The sequence below is a fragment of the Phyllostomus hastatus genome, unplaced genomic scaffold (genome assembly GCF_019186645.2).
Source record: "Phyllostomus hastatus isolate PE091 unplaced genomic scaffold, TTU_PhHast_1.1 phas_contig_113, whole genome shotgun sequence".
Taxonomy (NCBI): Eukaryota; Metazoa; Chordata; class Mammalia; order Chiroptera; family Phyllostomidae; genus Phyllostomus; species Phyllostomus hastatus.
In genome coordinates, this window is record NW_025333530.1 from 4,926,017 (window position 1) to 4,946,346 (window position 20,330).

The following is a 20,330-nucleotide window of genomic DNA, read 5'->3' on the forward strand; positions in this document are numbered from 1 at the left end:
TCTCTTCTCGTTTTCTTTTTAATATATGTGTAAAATTAACTGGGCTCTTTGTCCTGTAGAGCTTCCCACATTCTGAAATTTGTACTCCTGTGGTGTAATTTAGCATGTTTTATTTTGCACCTTCGCTTCCTATAAGTTAGTTCTATAGAGGCTTGATTGGATTCAGTTTCAGTGTTTTGTAAAGAATGTTGGTGTTGTGTTTTTATTGCAATATAGCAGAAGGAATATAATGTAAGTTTATCTGTAGTCTTTGTGATTTTTAGCACTGTTCAGTGAGTTCATTTGTCACTCTGACAGAGAGAGAGAGAGAGAGAGAGAGAGAGAGAGAGAGAGAGAGAGAGAGAGAAATATCTCTTCCTCCTGTATGTGTCCTGACAATGGACCAAACTCACAACCTAAGGCATGTGCTTTGTATGGGAATCAAACTTCTAAACTTTAGGTGCACAGGACTATGCTCTATGCAACTGAGCCACAGAGGCCAGGGTGATACATTCATTTAAAAATTCCCCATTATTTTCTAACAAAATGGATTTAGCAGGATAGATCCATTTGATAATTTGCCTAGATCCATTATTTCATTAAAGATTGCAAAATAGGAATTTTATTTTGTTATTTTATTTACTTTTATTGAAGTTATTGGAGTGACATTGGTTAATAAAATTATATAAGTTTTAGGTTTACAATTTTATAATACATCATCTATATATTGTATTGTGTGTTTACCACCCCAAGTGAAGTCTCCTATCATCATTTATCTCCCTCTTTATGCTCTCTTTCTCCCTGCAACCCCCCTTCCCTCTGGCAATCACCATACTGTTTTCTATGTCCATGAGTCTGTTTTTTCTTTGCTTTAATTTTCCTTCTTCATTTGTAGTTCTTGAATTTTTCTGTGATAATTCCTTTTATCAACTGCTTAACCCTTGATTAATTCTTGATTATATCCTTTTATTTACCAATTTTCATAATAAGTCTATTCTCTAGCAGTTTCCAATGCTGGATAATGAGATTTATTTTAAGTATTATTAACTAATGGATTTTCAACATCCTTATCGTGTTTCAATATACTGCATCTATTATCATTTTGGTGTTCAAATTATCTCATTTTTGGCCAAAGGGGCACTTTCAAGTTGATGCCTGAGGCCTTTGACATATATCAGTAGTCTTTGATAGGTAATGAGTAGTAACTCTAGGACTAGGGATACTGCTAGGTTCTTTCTTACTGTTAATTTCCTTCCTCATAAATACAGTCAGTCCCTTTTTCCTATTCTAGACATGGTAATTTTGATAATTTTAGTCATTGTTTCTATTTCTTTTCAGTGGATAGAACTAATAGCTATGGTTTTTTGAAAAGAGATAATACATTAAAGTTTTTATTGATATCTAGAGATACAAGGTTTTTACTTTTTTGACTTTATATATATTTTTCCTCTTACATGTGTTTTATAATTTTCAAACATGGATCCAAAGATAAGTATATAACATAAAGTCGAGCTTTCTGCCTTGAGCCCTCCACTTTGTTTTGTTCCTCTAAAAATCATTTTTATTAGTTTGTAGTTTATCATGCCATTCATCGAAAAATAAGTGTATACACATACGTATATACATGTACTTCATGCATTTGTATTACTCCTTTCTTATAAAAGGTAGCATGCTATATAAGCACTTTTTCTGTTTCTTTTATCCTAACCTGAGGACATTTTTCATTGCTTAAAGAGCAAGGAGGAAGGGAGAAAAAGAGAAACATTGATGTGAATGATATGAGAGAGAAACATCAACTGGCTGCCTTCTCATACACACCCTGACTAGGGATTGAACCCACAACCTGGGTATGTGTCCTGATTGGGAATCAAATCCATGACCTTTCAGTCTACAGGATGACACTCCAACCAAATGAGCCACAGTGTCCAGGGCTATGAACTTTCCTTTTTAAACTTAGCAATATAGTTGTATATAGAAAGATTCAACATCTCTTTTGTATAGCTGAATAGTATTTCATTGAGTAGCTGCACTATAATTTCTTTAACCAGTCCCTATTGAAGAGCATTTGTGTTATTTTCAGTTTTTTTACTATTGCAAATAGTGATGCAGTGTATAACCATGTATGCACAGTTTTTTATTTTTGAAAACAGTGATTTTGTTCGGTAACTGCATATGTATTTTGCTAGACATTGCTAAATTATCAAATAAAATATTTTGATTAAATTAAAATTAAGAATGCTAACAAAAGATATCAAATTGAGAATGAAAAGGCAAATAACAGAGCAAGAGAAGTTATTTTCAACACATACATCTGACAAACAGCTCTTTCCAGAAAGTGTGTGTATGTGTTTGTGTATATAAATCTTAAAAACCTATAAGAAAGAGAAAGACAATGGGTTCAATCTCATTAAAACTATGAATACAAGTTGAAATAAAGACTTGTAATGTTGGAATGGAGAAGACTACTAACACAGTGTTGGTGAGAATATTAAGCAATTGGAAAATTGGTAAAAATGTGGATTGGTACAGTCTAGAAAGCAGTTTGACATTATCTATTGATGTTCCTTTCTGTCCAGGATGTGAATCATCCCTTTGTTCAGCTCCATGCTATAGCTACTCCCTGCCTGTGAGTCACTCTGTAGACATCTTGGACATCAGATTGATTGTTTAAGTATCACAGTGCTTGTGTTACTTAATAATGGCCCCAAAGCACAAGAGTAGTGATACTGGCAATTCAGCTACATAAGAGAAAAGCAGTAAAGTGCTTCCTTTAGATGAAAAGGTGAAAGTTCTCAACTTAATAAGGAAAGAAAAAGATTGTATGCTGAGGTTGTTAATATCTACTGTAAGAACAAATCTATCTGTGAAATTGGAAAAAAGAAATTTGTGCTAGTTTGCTGTCGCACCTCAGAGTGCAGAAGTTATGGCCACAGTATGTGAGTGCTTAGTTAATATGGAAAAGGCATTTGTAGGTGGAAAAAAGATGAACAGAAAACATGTTCTGATTGATGGCAATGCATTGCACCAGAAAGCACCAAGCCTATATGAAGTCTTCAGCAAGAGATCCCCTGGAACAAGTGACAGTGCACCATTAATTGCAAGTGAGGGATGGTCACACAGATTCAGGACTAGGTCTGGCATTTTATCATCTCATCACAAGAAGAAGGGTGAGTATAGTACAATAAGATATTTTGAGAGAGCACATTCACATATCTTTTTATTACAGATTAATGTTATAATTGTTCTATTTTATTATTTTTTATTAATCTCTTACTGTGCTTAATTCATAAATTCCTCTTTATCATAGGTTTGTATGTATAGGAAAAACATACTATATATAAGGTTTGGCACTATCCATAGCTTCAGGCATCCCCTGGGGATCTTGGAATATATCCCCTAGGGATAAGGGAGAACTCCTATAGTTAGAGCTTGGTATTTATTAGCCATTAGTATCCTATTTCTCTCTGCTTTCCTGTTCTTCTTCTTCTTCTTCTTCTTCTTCTTCTTCTTCTTCTTCTTCTTATTATTATTATTATTATTATTATTATTATTATTATTATTATTATTTTTCTCCTCTCAGGTCGCTCTCTAACTTTTAAAGCAAGAAAGAATCTCTCTCCTCTCTCAAGGCTCCAAACTCACACCAGGAAGCCTTCCTAGGGAGACCACATTTTTCCTTTGAGAACCATTATTGGAGCTTGAGCCTGGGAGCAAAAGTTGTTTTGCCAGCTGTTCTGTATATGCAGATGATGGGAGGGGCTAACAGACCCAGCTGTTCTAAATGTATTTCTTCATTTAATGGCCTTGATGGTTGCCTCCCTTGGTCTCTCTGATTCATTGGTATGTTGGACAGATGTTTTCACTGCTGTGGCTTCTCTGACACCAGGGATTTCCAGACACTATAAATTTGTCCACATTTTAAATATGTTGATTGACTTCTTTATCATTTTTAGTACTATTAAGGTTTTATCTTTTTTAAAAATTTGCTTTTTGTCATTTCAATAGAACCATTGGAGACAGGAGGTAGGTATATGTGCTCACATTGCTACTTTGAGCAAAACTCCTCTTCCAGCTCGTTATTTGTTTAGAATTAGACTGTATTCAACTCCTGTTATTTAGACCTGTTGTCTGATTACCAGTTCTCTTTCTATAAGAAGATGCTGTATCTTCTGTCGAGTTTCGCTTAATTTCTCTTAGCTTCCTCCACCACCTCCTGACTAGATCTGCCTTTCCTTTCCTGGGCACTACATGCTTTAAATTCCTTGTGGAGGCTAATCTCTAGAATAGTGTCCCAAATTGGCACTGATGTTTGAGCAATTTGAATTAAATATAGTGTCTCCCTCTATTTTCTTGATGTATTTTCATCTAAGCAATTTTCTGCAAAATGTATCACATCATTTCTCCCATGGATTGTCAGTTGACACAAGTACTTGGTCATTGGGAAAATACTGGCCTTTTGTTTTGCCTTGGCCTCCCAACCCTTAACTGCTATGTGTCTTCCAATTTCCAGTGATGGCTGAAAGAGCAATTTATGGCTTGTAGATCCCTCCTGTATAAATTTGGTAGAGCCTGTAGTAATTCGGTAGAGGAAATGAAGTAGTAGAAAAAATCTATGTTGAGAGTAGGAGTAACGTATACAGCCACAGACCTTTCATTCAAATTGTAAATTCTCAGAGGGCATGGTAAGGCCGGGCTCAATTCAAGCTTGACTTGGTATCCAATATATCTGACATTTGATGTGGGCATGGCAGTAAAGGCTTCTATACAGGGATGATAGTCATCATCAAGGGGACAGATACCTCTTCACTCCAATTGGTCTCTGATATGGGTGACAGGCTGCAGAGAAAGGATCTGACAAGTGCTAAATAGCAATCTAAAGGTCAGTTCAAATAGTCTGGGGCTTAAGGGTCAAATATTGCTTCTATAGGACATGGAAGTGCAAAACAGAAAACTGCTCTAATGTTTTTTTCCTAAGATTGAGCAAACACAGCAAAAAACTGTGTGTGTGTGTGTGTGTGTGTGTGTATGTTTATGTGTGTGGTGTGTGTGTAGCTTGTGACAGCTAATGGCAGGCCAGGGCTCACATAGACTGAGGGGATGGGGCTCTGAATGTACCTTCCACCCTGGAGATGATTGACTCCAGCCAGGCTGGAGGTCACCCTGCAGAGTAAGGCAGGTGGAGGTACGAATTAGCATGTCATCTTTGTTTCTTCAAATTGCTCATCTGGTTTTCAGTGTAGCTCCCATCTCTAAGACCTATTACTCTTTGTAGTGGGCTTCATTCATAAAGTGAGTGACAGATGAAATAAGCACATCTGAGCTCCTCCTTTCCAGCCTCTGATCCCATGAGAAGAGCCAAAGTGAAGCAGAATCTTGAATCAAACAGGCCCCAGGGATTGCAACGAGTGGCACCAGCACTTCCTCTGTTTTGGGGCTTTTTAAAATAATTTTGACAGATAGTGATACTACTGGGTGCTGACAGATATTGCAGGTTCATCTTGCCAGGTGCTCCTGCCAAAGCTAGAAGGTGAAGGAGCAGCAACAGATGCTGACATTGCAGCTGCAGCCATCTGCTACAAGAAAAAATGCATTGCCAAGAACAATGCTGGAGGGAGGAGAGAGAAAGAAGGGGGCACGCTTGAAATGAGCCAGCCACTCCAGCTTAGTTTCCAGGACACAGTGAGCTAATGGATGGTTTCTTGTTTTGCTTTCCTAAGGTAACTTTCCACACCTCCCCATCTGCTACTTGGCCATCTCCAGCTCTGTCATTTCCTAGTGAATGTTTATGTGGTGAGCAATGCTGCTTTTTGGGAAGTGCTTTACAGAGTCTACACACCATTAGGATTTGTCTTCCAAGCAGAGATTAGGTCACCATTTGACCCTCTAGTTTCCCGATCTCTAGTCTTGTCAATTTAAAGCAGTTCTCTTTTTTGGATCATTTTCAATCCCAGTGTAGAAGCTAATGCTGCATATGTGTAGTTCTCCCCAACATAAAAGTTACCATGACTTTTCTATTAATATGAAGCACAATGAAGGCTATAAAAATATTCTAGGATATTGGCTAAGTCAACTTCTGTAGACCTCAGTGAGATGTAGAATTAATAAATTCTAATATTTATTGAGCACTTAATATATTTCAGGCACTAATGTAAACACTATGTTAACTTATTTAATCCATACAACTCTGAAACTGAGGCACAGAGAGTAACTTTTTCGTGTAGTTAGAAGTGGTAGAGCTAAGATTCAATTCTAGACAAAGCTGTCTTCAGAACTCATACTTCTACCCACTATAGTATACTGCCTCTAGTTTCCCTTCCAGTTTTAAGATTCTCTACTTTTCCTCAAAGCTCTAGGTTTGTTTTTTCTTATTATGGAAGACACAACACAATTGTTAGAGTTCAGGACTTTACATAGTTTTGAATTTCACAATCCAAGTAGAAATGTAGCAAATCATATTTAGATTGTTAGAACTCTGCTGACTTCCAATCTTTTCCAGACTCTCTAGTGCCTGGAACTGCTGGTCATTTACCACTTTGTTCCTTTTCTTCCTCCAGGAACATGCACTGACTTTTCAGCTCAAGCATCAACAACTTCTTGCTACCTTCAAAGTGTTCCAACTGTATGAATTTATGTTCCCTGTATGATATCATTTCTAGCACATCCCTCCTTAGAGTAAAACTTGCATGCTTATTTTCCTATCTTCCCACTTTATTCTTCCCTGAACATTTCCTGTTTCCATAAGGAAACTATGGTTTTATATGTAATGTCTTCTGAGTTTACATTGGGCTTTCACATACAATGGAAATTGGCTCCCCATGACAAACCCATGAGGCATTTGCCTGGATTATTACAACCAGAGACTGGTCTTCCTACCTTCAGACTTTCCCACCCTAATTTCTTCTTCCTCATTGCTGGTAGAGGAATCTTTCAGAAAGAATAAATCTGTACATATCACTACCTACTTAAAATGTTTCTTAGTGGATTCTAATGCTTATAGGATCTTGCTATTTTCTACTTTCTAGTCATTTTCTCCTCACTCTCCTCCCCTTACCCCATGACTCAGTAATGTTGAACTAGGCATAGTCCCCAGGACCTATCACAACATCTCACACTTCTGAGCTTTTCCTGTTGCCCTTCCTGGGTGTCACCTGCCCTCTCCTTTTGTTGCCTAATTTATATTGTCCTCTACATTCAGGGGCCAGCTTTTCAGACAGTTTCTCTGCCTGCTCTAAGAACACACTCTCTTTTTGTGCCCATTCACACCCTAACATCGATCAGTTTGAGATGGTGTCTTTGTTATGTGACTTCTCTCCCAAACTACATTTATTCCTGGGGTGAATCAGCTGTATTAAATACATTTTGAATCCCCAGGTCTTAGCACTGCTGAATTCTGCTAAGTAAAGTACCTTGACCTGCATTGTACTGAATCCCCACTTTATTGATCAGTAAACTGAGTCTGAGAGAGGTTAAATGAACTTCTGCCAGTCTCATAGCTAGAGAAATGACAGAGCTAGGACTAGATTTCAGGACTGTCAATGCCTTAGTACTCTTGCCCAAGTTGTTCTAAATATGTGGAATAATCTTCCTCCTATTTTATATGACAAATCTCTCCCTCTTTTTTAAATAGCATCTCAAGATTGACCTTCTCTATCTATGTTTTTTCTCAATTCAAGATTAAAATGAATCTATTTAGTTATTTACCTACTTTATATTATTTTTCCCAGTTGCCTCTAGTCTTTAGATCAGGAACTGCTTCTCTCCTCTCTGCCTCATTACCTAAGTACACACAGTGGACCCCAATCAATGCTTGCCTTCTTACTGAAATACATCAAAACAAACCTCAATACACATAAATAACACACTTGACTAATTTGCAGTAGTTATTAAGCACTGCTCTGTGTTTTGGCCTGGCAAGATAGAGACAGACATGAGTTTATCATGCTAGGATCAGTCAGTCTTCTGGAGGCTGTCTATTAAAACTAATGCTCTGGGTGTCTTTCCCCCTGGTCTGGCCCAGACCCATGTAGGTGTTCATTTCATATCTCTCATTGGAGCTTCTGGAGTTAGAGATGAAGGGAAGGCCCAGGAAAGAGGAGGAAGAGAAAGGCTACTCTTTGTACCAGTCAATCAAGTGTTTCATGTTTTGGAGAATCCCAAGTACATCCTGCTCTTCAACTTTTTACTAAGTAGTCTCCTGAGATATGGACGAGGAGAAACCAACTGTACCCACCTTTGGCTTGCAGGTACCAGACTCAACAGCAGCTTGACCATTGCAGCCACATTAATACTTTTACCAGAATAAGAGGTAACACTGGCCAATACTTGAATCCATTATGTTATGTCAAGGGAATGCCAATTAATTTAGTATAAGTAGTCACTTTTCCAATTAATCTCTGCTCTCAAACAAGACAATAAATAGTATTTGGAGCCTTTCTGTGACAAGAACTTCATGCTGTATTCAATGAGGAAAGAAAATACTTTTTTTTCGGAGCTCTGGAACCCAGAAAGCTGGTCAGCCCCATGCTCAGGAAGGGTGCTTCAGGACTCAAGGATGGTTTATCTTCATGGAATTTTGAAGAAGGTGGTTGCAGTGGAAGGAGGTGGACTGTGTATATCACAAAGCCTGAGTTCAAATTCTTGTTTTATTATTTTCCAACATTATGAGCTTAGAAAAAATACTCAACCTCCCAGATTTTTGTTTTCTAGGAAAGCTGAGATGATGACTTTTGTAAATGTTAAAAAACACTGCAAATGTTCCCAGGCTGGTGCACCTTGGAGTATGGTAAGAACCCCATAAGTGATAGTTCCCTCCTATAAATGGCAGGAAGTTTTCTCATTTCTTGCCTGCCTGTGTGATTCTGGCTATGTGCCAGATTCTAGATGCAATGCCTCCCCCACCCTTCCTTTGAAAACCTCTTCAATTTCTCTATAGCCTTTGTTGGAAGCAACCTTTACTGATGAACGGCTTCTATAATGATGTGGTAATGGATAGTAAGGGGTTAATGTGTCATTCTTTCCGGGTGACATAGTTCCATTTTGTCGGGAATTTTCTGGAAATGAATGCTGGGAATGTCTGAGTGACTTAGTTTGAGAGTGGGGGCTTTTCCTAAGTCAGCAGATGATTAGCATGTTTGAGGGGACTGGCTCTGATTGAGACAACTCATGCATCTGAACTTTATTACTGGAGGATGATTCAACTTGGACAAGAAAAACCTGGGATCCTTGATTCTGAAAGAAGAAGTCATAAATATAAATCTTGGTTTTACCATTTACTGTGTCACTTTAGGCAGATAACAAACTTTTTGAGTCTAGTTTTCTTACCTATAAAATAAGAATAATGATACTTGTCTTTTAGAGTTTATGTGAGGATAGGCAGCATTTGATATAACTGTCTGGCTCATAGTACAGATCAACAAATGGCAGCTACCATTATAGATCATGGAAAGGTTGAGCTAGAGATGGCTGACAGCTGGTAGGCTCAGTGCATGTGAACTATGTCAGTAGTTTTCAATTAGTTTTACTAGTTTCAACTAATAATTTCACAACTAGTTGTGGTGATCTGATATCATGCTAATTTCAGCATGAATTAAAGATAATTTTTTTCTACTGATAGTTAAAGAACCAACATTCGGGGCCTTTTTTGAATCCTACTCTCATTTACTTGTCTTACGTGCTTTCTGTTTTGTTTTGTTTTATTTTATTTTATTTATTTCATTTCATTGTTTTCTATCACCATTTATCCCCCATACCCTCTTTTACCTCCACCTCTCCTTCTCCCCTGATATGCTTTCTTAAGTGGGAGAAAAAGGTGTGGATTAATAACTAGTTACCTAGAAAGTATGTGTATGAGAGTGTATCTTATATTTGAATGTTCTTTATTGTGTATATGAAGGTGTGAAAAATGGTTGGAAGTCACTGTGGTAACAAGAGGGCCAGAAGAAGCAGCTTGTCGGGTGGGTACTGACAACGTCCTTCTAGGCTTCCTGATTCTGTCAGCATAGGTATTCTTTGCCTTCAGAGAGTTACATGAGTATGCACAGCTGATCATATGACCCATGCTCTGTCTCTTTCTTCACACTTTGGTTTTGAATGGTGTGAAGCCATTGTCTACCAGGGTATCCAACTTATTGGTGTCTCTGGACCACACTGGAAGAAGAAGAGTTATCCTGGGCCACACATTAAATACACAAACACAAAAACTGATCAACAAAAAAAAGGTTTTAAATAAATTTATGATTTTGTGTTGGGCCACATTCATAGCCATTCTGGGCTGAATGTGGCCTGAGGGATGCGGGTTGGACACCCCTGGGAGACATTTCTCTGCATATCAGCTGGTTACAACTTTCATTCTTTGGGGTTACTCACACTAAAAATGTTCTTCAGCCCTCTAATGGCTGAGTGCTTGATACTCCTGGCTTCACTGAACAGGACTTTCACATTGTTCTTTGATATGTGAACTTGAGAATTACCATCAGTAGAGTGAGGTCAGTTTTAGGAATGGTACTTATTTGCTCTACAGAAGAGATAACGAGTCCTCCTTACCCAAGATAAATTCAAATAAAATACTCTGTGAGCTTATGTTGTAAGTAGGGAGAAGCTGATTGGCCATCATGAATGACCCACTTCCCCTATGCCGAGGTTGAGCATAACTTCTACAGGAATCTAATGTGCTATCTTTGCCTCTTTATTTCTTCCTCTCTTCTGATTTTTATAGCTCAGGTATAGGTAACAGGTATATAGCAGGCACCAACAAATGTTTCTCCACTATTTAAATAAATCACCAATGAAGCTTACATTTATTTAATCTAATTCCAGTGCTTAAGCATAGGCAGGCTTCTTTAAGGAAAACTGGGGTAAACTGTTCAGAAGGGTTTAGGATTGCACCAAGCAACAAGCAAAGCAATAACAAATGAGTTCTGATTGCCACAGAAATGATTGCCTCAGTGATGTTTATGAGTGGTGAGGTAACAGAGAAAAAAAGACAAGAGTGGTTACAGAGCAGGCCTGGCACCAGCCCAGCCATCTTCACATACCTTTTCTCCATCCTTTCTAGAGGCACAGAGAGTATAGTTCATATAGGTAATAAATAGGAGATCTAGTATTTGGAACCACATTTAAATTGTTTCCCTCATCTACTCACTCATGTGCCCCACTTTAATCCTGAGGGATGAGAGGATATGGCATCAGAGCCCCTTTAATTGTGAAGGGAATAACTAAGCTGTGTTGCCCCAATCCATTTTTTTTAAAACTACATCCTTATCTTGAAAGGGAATTAGGTTGGCAAAAATATACCACTAGGCAATGGATACATTTGATTACATCAACACTAAGGATTTATGCTTAAGCAAATATACAATATACAGAGTTGATTACGAGATGATAGACTGGGAAGAAATGTTATAAAATCAAAAAGCAATTAATATCTAAATTATACTGGGAATTTCTCCATTCAATAGGGTAAGGTAGGAATCACAATAGTGAAAGGGCAAAGAAACCCAACTGTTTTTAAATAGATGAGGTGGCTCCACCTCACTAATAATTAGAGATGTGTAAATTAAAACCACCACTTTCTTCATTTTACTAAATTTGGGTGTAAATTGAATAACATTGAGTGTTACCAAAGATGTGTGGAAGCAGGAACCTTATTCATGACTAATAAAACTGTGTACTAATACAGGCATTGTGTGAAGCCATCTGGCAGTCCTCAATGAACTCAAGTCTGCCTGTGCTCCAGGCCCCAGCAGTCTCATTCCTGGGGATATAACCCAGAAACATCCTTATGTAAGTTCACATGAGGACATAGCTAACATGTGGAAGTGAGAAGATGGGGCACGTCTGTAGTGGATGCTGTGTGTTGACTATGTTGCTGAAGTTAGAAGCAATAAGCATATACAGCAACGTGAAGACTCTGAGAATGAGATCTAGAGTGAAAGAAGGAAAGAGAACAAGATCTGTTGTGCAATACTATTCCAGTAAATTAAAGATAAAAATGTAAGTTTTACAAGAAATATTTTTCAGCTTTATTGAGGTATCATTGACAATATTTTAAGGTACTTAGCGGACAATGTGATGATCTGACATATGTATACATTGTGAAAGGATTCTCTCTATATAGTTCATTAACCTACCCATCACCTTATATCATTTTTTTGATGAGATAATTTATATTCTACTCTTAGCTAATTTACATTATACAATACAGTGTTATCACAATAGTCATCATTGTGCATTAGATCTTCAAAACTTATTCATCTTATAGTTGAAAGTATATATACTTTTTTACCAATCTTTCCCTATCTCCTTCAACTCCAGCCTACTTTTCCACTCTCCGTTTCTATGACGCTGACATTTTTTTAGATCCCAAATATAAGTGGTACTCTGTAGTATATATCTTTGTCTGGCTTATTTCACTTAGGAATCCCCTCCTTGTCACAAGTGGCAAGATTTTCTTCCTTTTAAAGGCTGAATAATGTGTGTGTGTGTCTGTGTATGTGTGTTTGAATTCATCCACTGATGGACACCTGGAATGTTTTCATGTCTTGGCTATTGCCAATAATGCTGCAATGAACATGGAAGTGTGAAGGCTTCTTTGAAATAATGGTTTCCTTTCCTTTGGATAAGTACCCTGAAGTAGAATTGCTGGATCACATAGTAGTTTTCTTTTTAATTTTTTGAGGAACATTTATACTGTTTTCACAGTGGCCAAACAAGTTTAAATTCCCATTAATAGTGTACAAACTGTCCCCTCTTCTCCACTTTCTTGTAAGACTTTGTCTCATGCCTTTTTAATAATAGCCATTCTAACATGTGTGAGGTGATATCTCATTGTAGTTTTGATTTGCACTTCTCTGATGATTAGTAATATTTATGTTTGCATATCTTCTGTATAGAAGTGTCTATATAGGTACCCATTTTAATTGGGTTATTTGTTATATTGCTATTAAGGGACATGAGTTTCTTGTATATTTTGTATATCAACCCTTTATTGGATAGATGGTTTGCAAATATTTACTGCCATTTAATAGGTTGACTTTTTACTTTGTCGATAATTTCTTTTGCTGAGCAGGAGCTTTTCAGTTTGATGTAGTCCCACTTGCTTATTTTTGCTTTTGTTGCCATTGTTTTTGGCGTCAGATCTAAAAAAACATTGCCAAGATCCATGTGAAGGAGCTTATCCCCGTGTTTTCTTCTAGGAGGTTTCCAGTTTCAGATCTTACATTTAAGTCTTTAGCACATTTTGAGTTGACTTTTTCCTTTTTATTGAATTTATTGGGGTGACACTGGTAAACAAAATTATACAGGTTTCAGATGCACAATCCCATAACACATCATTCGTACACTTGAAATGATGAACACATTGAAATGTGTTCATCATTTCAAGTCAAGTGTCTTTCTCTCACCATGTATAGACCACCATCTTATACCAGAGATAAGAAGAAACTCAAAATGGATTAAAGACTTAAATGTAAGACTCAAAATGACAAAAAATCCTAGGAGAAGACATAGGCAGTAAAATATTGGCAATTTCTTGTAGCAATACTTTTTCTGATGTATCTCCTTGGGGAGGAAAATGGAAGAAAGAATAAGCAAATGGGGCTACATTAAACTAAAAAGGTTATGCACAGCAAAGGAAACCATCAACAAAATGAAAAGACAACCCAGTGAACGGGAGAACGTGTTTGCCAATGATATATCTGATAAGGGGTTAATATCCAATATTTATGAAGAATTATACAACTCAACACCAAAATAAATAAATAAATAAATAAATAGCAATCTAATTAAGAAATAGGGAAAGGGCCTGAATAGATACTTCTCCAAAGGGGACATACAGATGGCCAATAGACATATGAAAAGTTGTTCATTGCCACTAAATCATCAGAGAAATGCAAACTAAAACCACAGTGAGATATCCCCTCACATCTCTCAGAATCTCTATCATCAATAATTCAATAAACAACAAGTGCTGGTAAGCATGTAGAGAAAAGGGAATGCTTGTGAGCTGTGTAGTTTGCGGTAGCCACTGTGGAAAGCAGTATGGAATTACCTCAAAAAATTAAAAATAGAACTGCCCTCTAACTCATTTTGAGCTGATTTTTGTATATGGTATTAATCTTATTTAAGTTAGGTAAAATTTACCAGTGCAACCAACTGGTTCTGGCCTTTTCTTTATTGAGTGGTTTGAATATAGATTAAATTTCCTTACTAGTAATCAGTCTGCTCATATTTTCTATATCTTCATGATTCAGTGTTGGTATGTTGTATGTTTCTAGATCTATATCTACTTCTAAATTTTTCTGTTTATTGGGAGTGTAATTATTCATAGTAGTTTCTGATGATCATTTATATTTGTATGGTATCAGTTTTAATGTCTCTACTTTCATTTATATTTTTATTTATTTGAATCCTCTTTCTTTTTCTCTTAGTAAGTCTAGGTAATAGTTTGTCTATTTTGTTTACTTTTTTTAAAAGCAGCTGATAGTTCTATTGATCTTTTTATTGCATTTTTAGTACCTATTTCATTTATTTCCACTCTAATATTTGTTATTTCTCTCCTGTTAACTTTGGGTTTAATTGTTCTTTTTCTTTAGCTTCATGAGGTGTAAAATTAGGTTGTTTATTTAAAATCTTTTTTTCTTAATGTAGGCATTTATCACTATAAATCTTTTCTCTTTAACCTGCTTTTTCTATCTCCAATAAGTTTTATTATATCATATTTAGTTTTCCTTTGTCTAGAGGTATTCTTTTTAATTTCTTTTTTGATATTTTCTCTTGCTCAATGATTGTTTATACGATCATGTTCATTAATCTCTATATATTTTTAGATTTTTCATTATTTTTTCTGTAATTGATTTTTGGTCTTATACCATTGTGATCTGAAAAGATGCTTTTAATATTCTTTAATTAATGAAGACATATTTTGTGACATATCACATGCTCTTTCCAGGAGAATATTTTATGTATGCTTGAGAAGAATGTAATCTGCTGCTTCTGGATGGAATGTTCTATAAATGTCAAAGTCTATCTGGTCTAATGTGTATAAGTCTAATGATTTTTTCTTGATTTTCTGCTTGGATAATCTATTCATTGTTGAAAATGGGGTAATCAAGTTCCTGATGTTATTATGTTGCTGTCTATTTCTCCTTTAAGAGCTGTCAATATTTTCTTTATATATTTAGGAGATACTATGTTAGGTACTTAAATATTTACTAATTTTAGATCCTTAAGCTGAGTTGATCCCTTTATCATTATATAATGATCTTCCTTGTTTCTTGATAAAATCTTTGGATTAAAGTCTGTTTTGTCTGATATAAACTTAACTAGCCCAGTGTCTCTTGGTTTCTTTTTTTTTATTGTTGTTCAAGTACAGTTGTCTGCATTTCCCCACCACCACTTCCCCGTACCCCAGCCATCCCTGCCTCCCTCCCCTGATTCCACACCCCCCTTGGTTTTGTCCATGTGTCCTTTATAGTTGTTCCTAAGAGCCCTTTCCCCATTTTCCCATTATCCCCACCCACCTCCCCTCTGGTTAACTATCAGATTGTTCTTAATTTCAATGTCTCCGGTTATATTGTGCTTGCTTGTTTGTTTTGTTGATTAGGCAATGGAAGACAAATACCATATAATTTCATCTTTTGTTTTCTATTTGCATGCAATGTCTATCTTGTCTCTTTCAGTCTATGTTTGTCCCTAATGCTGAAGTGATTCTGCTCTCTTCCTTTGTAATTTGATGATTTTCTCTGATGACAATATGCTCTCTTATGCAGAGCATATAGTTGGGTCTTGTTTTGCTTTTATCCATTCAGCCACTCTATGACTTTTGATTGCAGAATTTAGTCATTTTATGTTTAATATAATTATTGATAGGTATGGAATTACTTTTTGCATAATTATTTGTTTCTTTTTCTTATGCTTTCTTCCTTTGTAATTTGATGATTTTTTTGTGGTAATATTATTTGATTCTTTTATCTTTGTCTTTTGTGTTTCTACTATAGGTTTTTGTTCTCCAGTTACTATGAGGCCTACATAAGACTTATATTTATAAGTCTATTTTAAGATTATAACAACTTTAACATATGCAAAAGCTCTACACTTTTGTATTTTCTTTCCACATTTTATTTTTTGATGCAACAATTTACATTTCTTACATTATTTCTCCATTATAGTTATTATAGTTATAGTTATATTTAATATTTTTGTCTTTTAATCATTATACTACAGTTATAGGTGGTTAATCAATCATAATACAAAATTTAAATATTTTATATTTAGTTACTTGTTTACATTCACCAGTGGGTTTTATGCTTTTATATGTTTTTCTGTTATAATTAGCATTCTTTTCTTTCATCTTGAAAAACTCCCTTTAACATTTGTTGGAAGGCTGGTCTGATGGTGACAAAATTTTTCAGCTTTTGTTTCTCTGAAAAATGACCTCTTCTCAGCTGTGAAGGACAATTTTGCTAGGTAGAGTATTCTTGGTTTGCAGTTACTTTGAATATATTATAACATTCCTTTCTGACTTGCAAAGTTTCTGAAAATCTGCTGATATTCTTATTGGCATACCATTCGTAACAAGTTGTTTTTCTCTTGTGCTTTTAAGATCCTTTCTTTGTCATTAACTTTTGATAATTTAATTATACCACATTTGTCATAGGTCTCTTTAGATTTACCTCTTCTGGAACTCCCTGAGATTCCTGGATCTGGATGTCTCTTTTTTTCCCCCAGGTTACAGAAGTTTTCAGCCATTATTTTACTGAGTAATCTTTCTACCCCTTTCTCTCTTCTAGGACCTCTATAATGCATATAGTGATCCTTCTATGGTGTTCTATATGTCCATTAAGTTAGCTTAACTCTTGTTTATTTTTTAATTTATGGTTTTCTATTGGACGAATACCGCTGTCCTGTCTTTAGTTCACTGATCTTTTTTTCCCACATGAGCTAGTCTGTTTAAGCCCTCTATTGAACTTTTCACTTTGGTTATTGTATTTTTCAGCTCTGTGATTTCAGTATGGCACTTTAAAATATTTTATATCTCTTTATTAAAGTCTACTTTTGTTCATGCATTGTTATCTTAACCTTGGCAAATATATTATGACCATTTATCTTGAACTCTATCAGGTAAATCACTTCATTTCATTAAGATCCATTTCTGGAGATTTATCTGGTTCTTTTACTAGGTACCCTTTTTGCTGTTTATTCATTTTCCTTGACTCACTGTACTGGTTTCTGTGCAGTAGGTAAAATAGCCCAATTTTCCCAGTCTTGACAGAATGACTTCTTGTAGAATATGAACTACATCCATCAGGTTGGCCTTAGCTCCTGGTCATTTAAAACATTTGATTGTCCATGTGGCTCCCAGCAGTTGAGTGTGTGCCAGGACCTATTAGTGTCCCACAGGGAAGGATCAGATTTTATAACTAGATGCAGCTTAGTTGAGAACTGGACCTTTAGGCAGCAGCTGGAAACTTATGTAGTTAAGTTTCTTCCAGAGACAAACTGGGAGGTACGCTTTTTGCCTGCTCCTTCTATGATAGACCTGGGTATAGAGCTGTGGAGCAATATTTCTATATCCATTAATAATTTTTCTTTGCTAAAAACCTGTGGGACTTGTGTTTACAAGTCTTGTTGGCTATCTAACCCAGGGGAAATGGGAATCTGTCTCTCAGGTAGCAGCTGCTAAAGCTGTGGCACAAGATATATGTACTAATTCCTTCCAGGGAGATACTGGTGACATAATGTCAGCTTGAGGGAGAAAACAGGGGAGTATCTACCAGATTCCCTTGTCTCCAGGAAGAAATATAGCCAGCTCCTACATTCCTGCTAAATTAGAAGCGTGACCCACTGGCAGAAGCTTTTAGGGTATGCATATGGATCCCTCTCAGGAAAAGACTAAGATGTGGACATTTTTTTCTTGCTCTCTCTGTGCTAGCCTTGGTTAAGCCCATTAAGACCTACTTCTTTGTTTGCTAAAGTCATGTGGACCTTGTAAATGGAAGCCCTGTTAGCTATCAAAGCCAGTTAACCTGGGGGTCCATCCCTTTAGGCGTAGCACAAAAGCTGGTGCACAGACATGTGCACAAGCTCTTTCCAGGCAGATGCTGGTGACAGACTGGACTAGAGGGAGAAGCAAAAGGAAGTGTCTGCCAGTTTTCATGGTTTCTCCAGAGGACTGCAGCCTTCCCCTTGTAGCTTGACCTTCAGGAAGCAGCTTTCAAAGTATGCATTTTTCTGGTTTCCTCTGCTCTGGGCTGTGGGCTGATTGCTCTGACAGGTCCTTGCATGCCCATTAACAACTACTTCTTTGTTTACTGCAGCTTTACAGTGTCATGGATGCAAGCCTGATTTGATTTTTTAGAGTTTGGTGTTTTGGAGGCCCATCTCTACTGAGTGGGATTCTTAAAAGATGGAGCACTGAATGTGGGGTCCGAACCCCTCACTCCTCAGGAAGAAGCTAGGAATTGGGCATTCCCTCTTAATTCTCTGGGGCTGTGCCAGAAATGTGGCTTATAGTGATAATGTGTGTCAGCCTTTCCAAGCTGTTTCAATGTGGGTATTTTCTCATTTTCCTCTTGTGTGGCAGTCTTTCAGTCAGTTTCTGGATTTCTATTTTTTTTAATTAGGACACAAAGTTTTATTTAAATATTTTTGGGGAGAGAAGATACCATACTTCAACTCAATGGAGAAACAATATTAACAGTACCAAAGTCTTTTATGTCTTTACACTTCTCATGCCATGGGGAGTGAATTCATAGGGAGTGGGTTTTATAGGAGACCATTCTTCATGGCGTGGGTCCAGCTCCCAGTGGAAAGCAGGTCCAATACACAGGACCCATGCACATGGACAGGTTCTCCTGTGGGGAATCAGGCCTGCAATGTACCTAAGCTGCTTTGAGACTTGCACTTGCTAAAACTCCCTCACCCTGAATTGAGGCAGTGAGTGCTTACTGTAACTTCCTAAAATCCATGCTAAAACTCCCCAGTATGGAGTGTAACTGGTTCAACCACTTTTCCCTTTGCATTTGCAAATATCCTTCTCTGATGTGATTAGCTGCATCATCTCCTTTGTTTTCTGTAAAAGGTAACCACTGAAAGTGAACCTGTGCATAGTAAATGAAGACCATCATGTAATGGGCCCAGAAAAGAAATAAAGGCCTGTTATGGCAAGGGCCAAGGCTTTTTCTCTTGAGAGAAAAACCATGCTGTCCCTTTTCCTCCACAAGACTCAGTAGTCCATGTGAATTTCTTGTGCCTCATCCACAATATGGTGGACCCCATGAGCTGGGGTCCACATTAGGGTTCCAGCAGCTCAGACTCCTTTCCATTAGTTCTCACACACTGTGCATCTCTGGGGAGAGCAGGGTGATGCTTCAGCTGAACCCAGCTACCTTTCTCTTTGGCTTCCTTCATTTTCTGATCATTTTTCTTCATACTTTCAGGAAGCTATCTTGGCTCTTAGAGTGCTTAATATGCTCAATGCATACTTTAGTTCTCTTGTACGAATCTTTCCCTTAACTTGTTTGTTCACAACAGTGCCCACTGCATGCTGGGTGGTACTGTGGACTCCTCCACTTTTGCCCTGGTAACAACTGTGGGGCATTCCTTTTTGAACAGTGTCCATACCCTTGCTGCCTACAATATCACCTTTCTTGTAGATTGACATGTATGTGGCCAAAGGAACAACTGCGTGTTTTCTAAAAGACCTAGAGAACATATTGCAGGTGCCTTCCTTTCCTTTTGTTTTAGTCATCTTGGTGAATTATTGGATGATGATGGTTTTGACCAAAAAGAAAGCTTGGATTTCTTACAGAGGTAATTGCTGTATATTTAGTGTGTTTGTGGGAGGAGGGGAATTCATTGCCATCTTGGTGAGCCCTCTTTGAAAAACTTTTTTAAGAAAGAAAATAGATGTGGTTCTTAACTCCTAACATATATAATTTTTGAGTTGTAAACTTATAAAAATACATATGGTAATATCTTATACATTTTTCTTAATAGAGGCATAGATCACTTTATCAGATATATTTCTAATGTATAAAAGCTTTTATGTATCCACAAATCTTCTGAATGCATTAAAGATTAAGTTGAATATATGGAATAAGCCTATAATATTTTTGCTAGAGCAAAAATTGTTTTAAACAGAACAATTATTATACTTATTTGTCTCTTACTGTTTATTTTTGCAACTGTGATTTATTAGTGCAAAAACAATCAGCTTCCCCCCCCCCCGAAAAACAGAGGTAATGACCATTCATTTGATGAAGTCTTTCATGTTCTCTCAAAGATTTTATCACATGCTTCATTTTTCAAGGAGTATTACTGAAGGATGGTAAAAATAAGGTTGACCTGCAATT

The 20,330-nt window shown here is 36.8% G+C and overlaps 1 pseudogene; it reads right to left on the minus strand.

Annotated features, from left to right (window-relative positions):
- Positions 1–19,269: 19,269 nt before the first annotated feature.
- Positions 19,270–19,729, minus strand: LOC123819513 (annotated as a pseudogene).
- Positions 19,730–20,330: the final 601 nt, after the last annotated feature.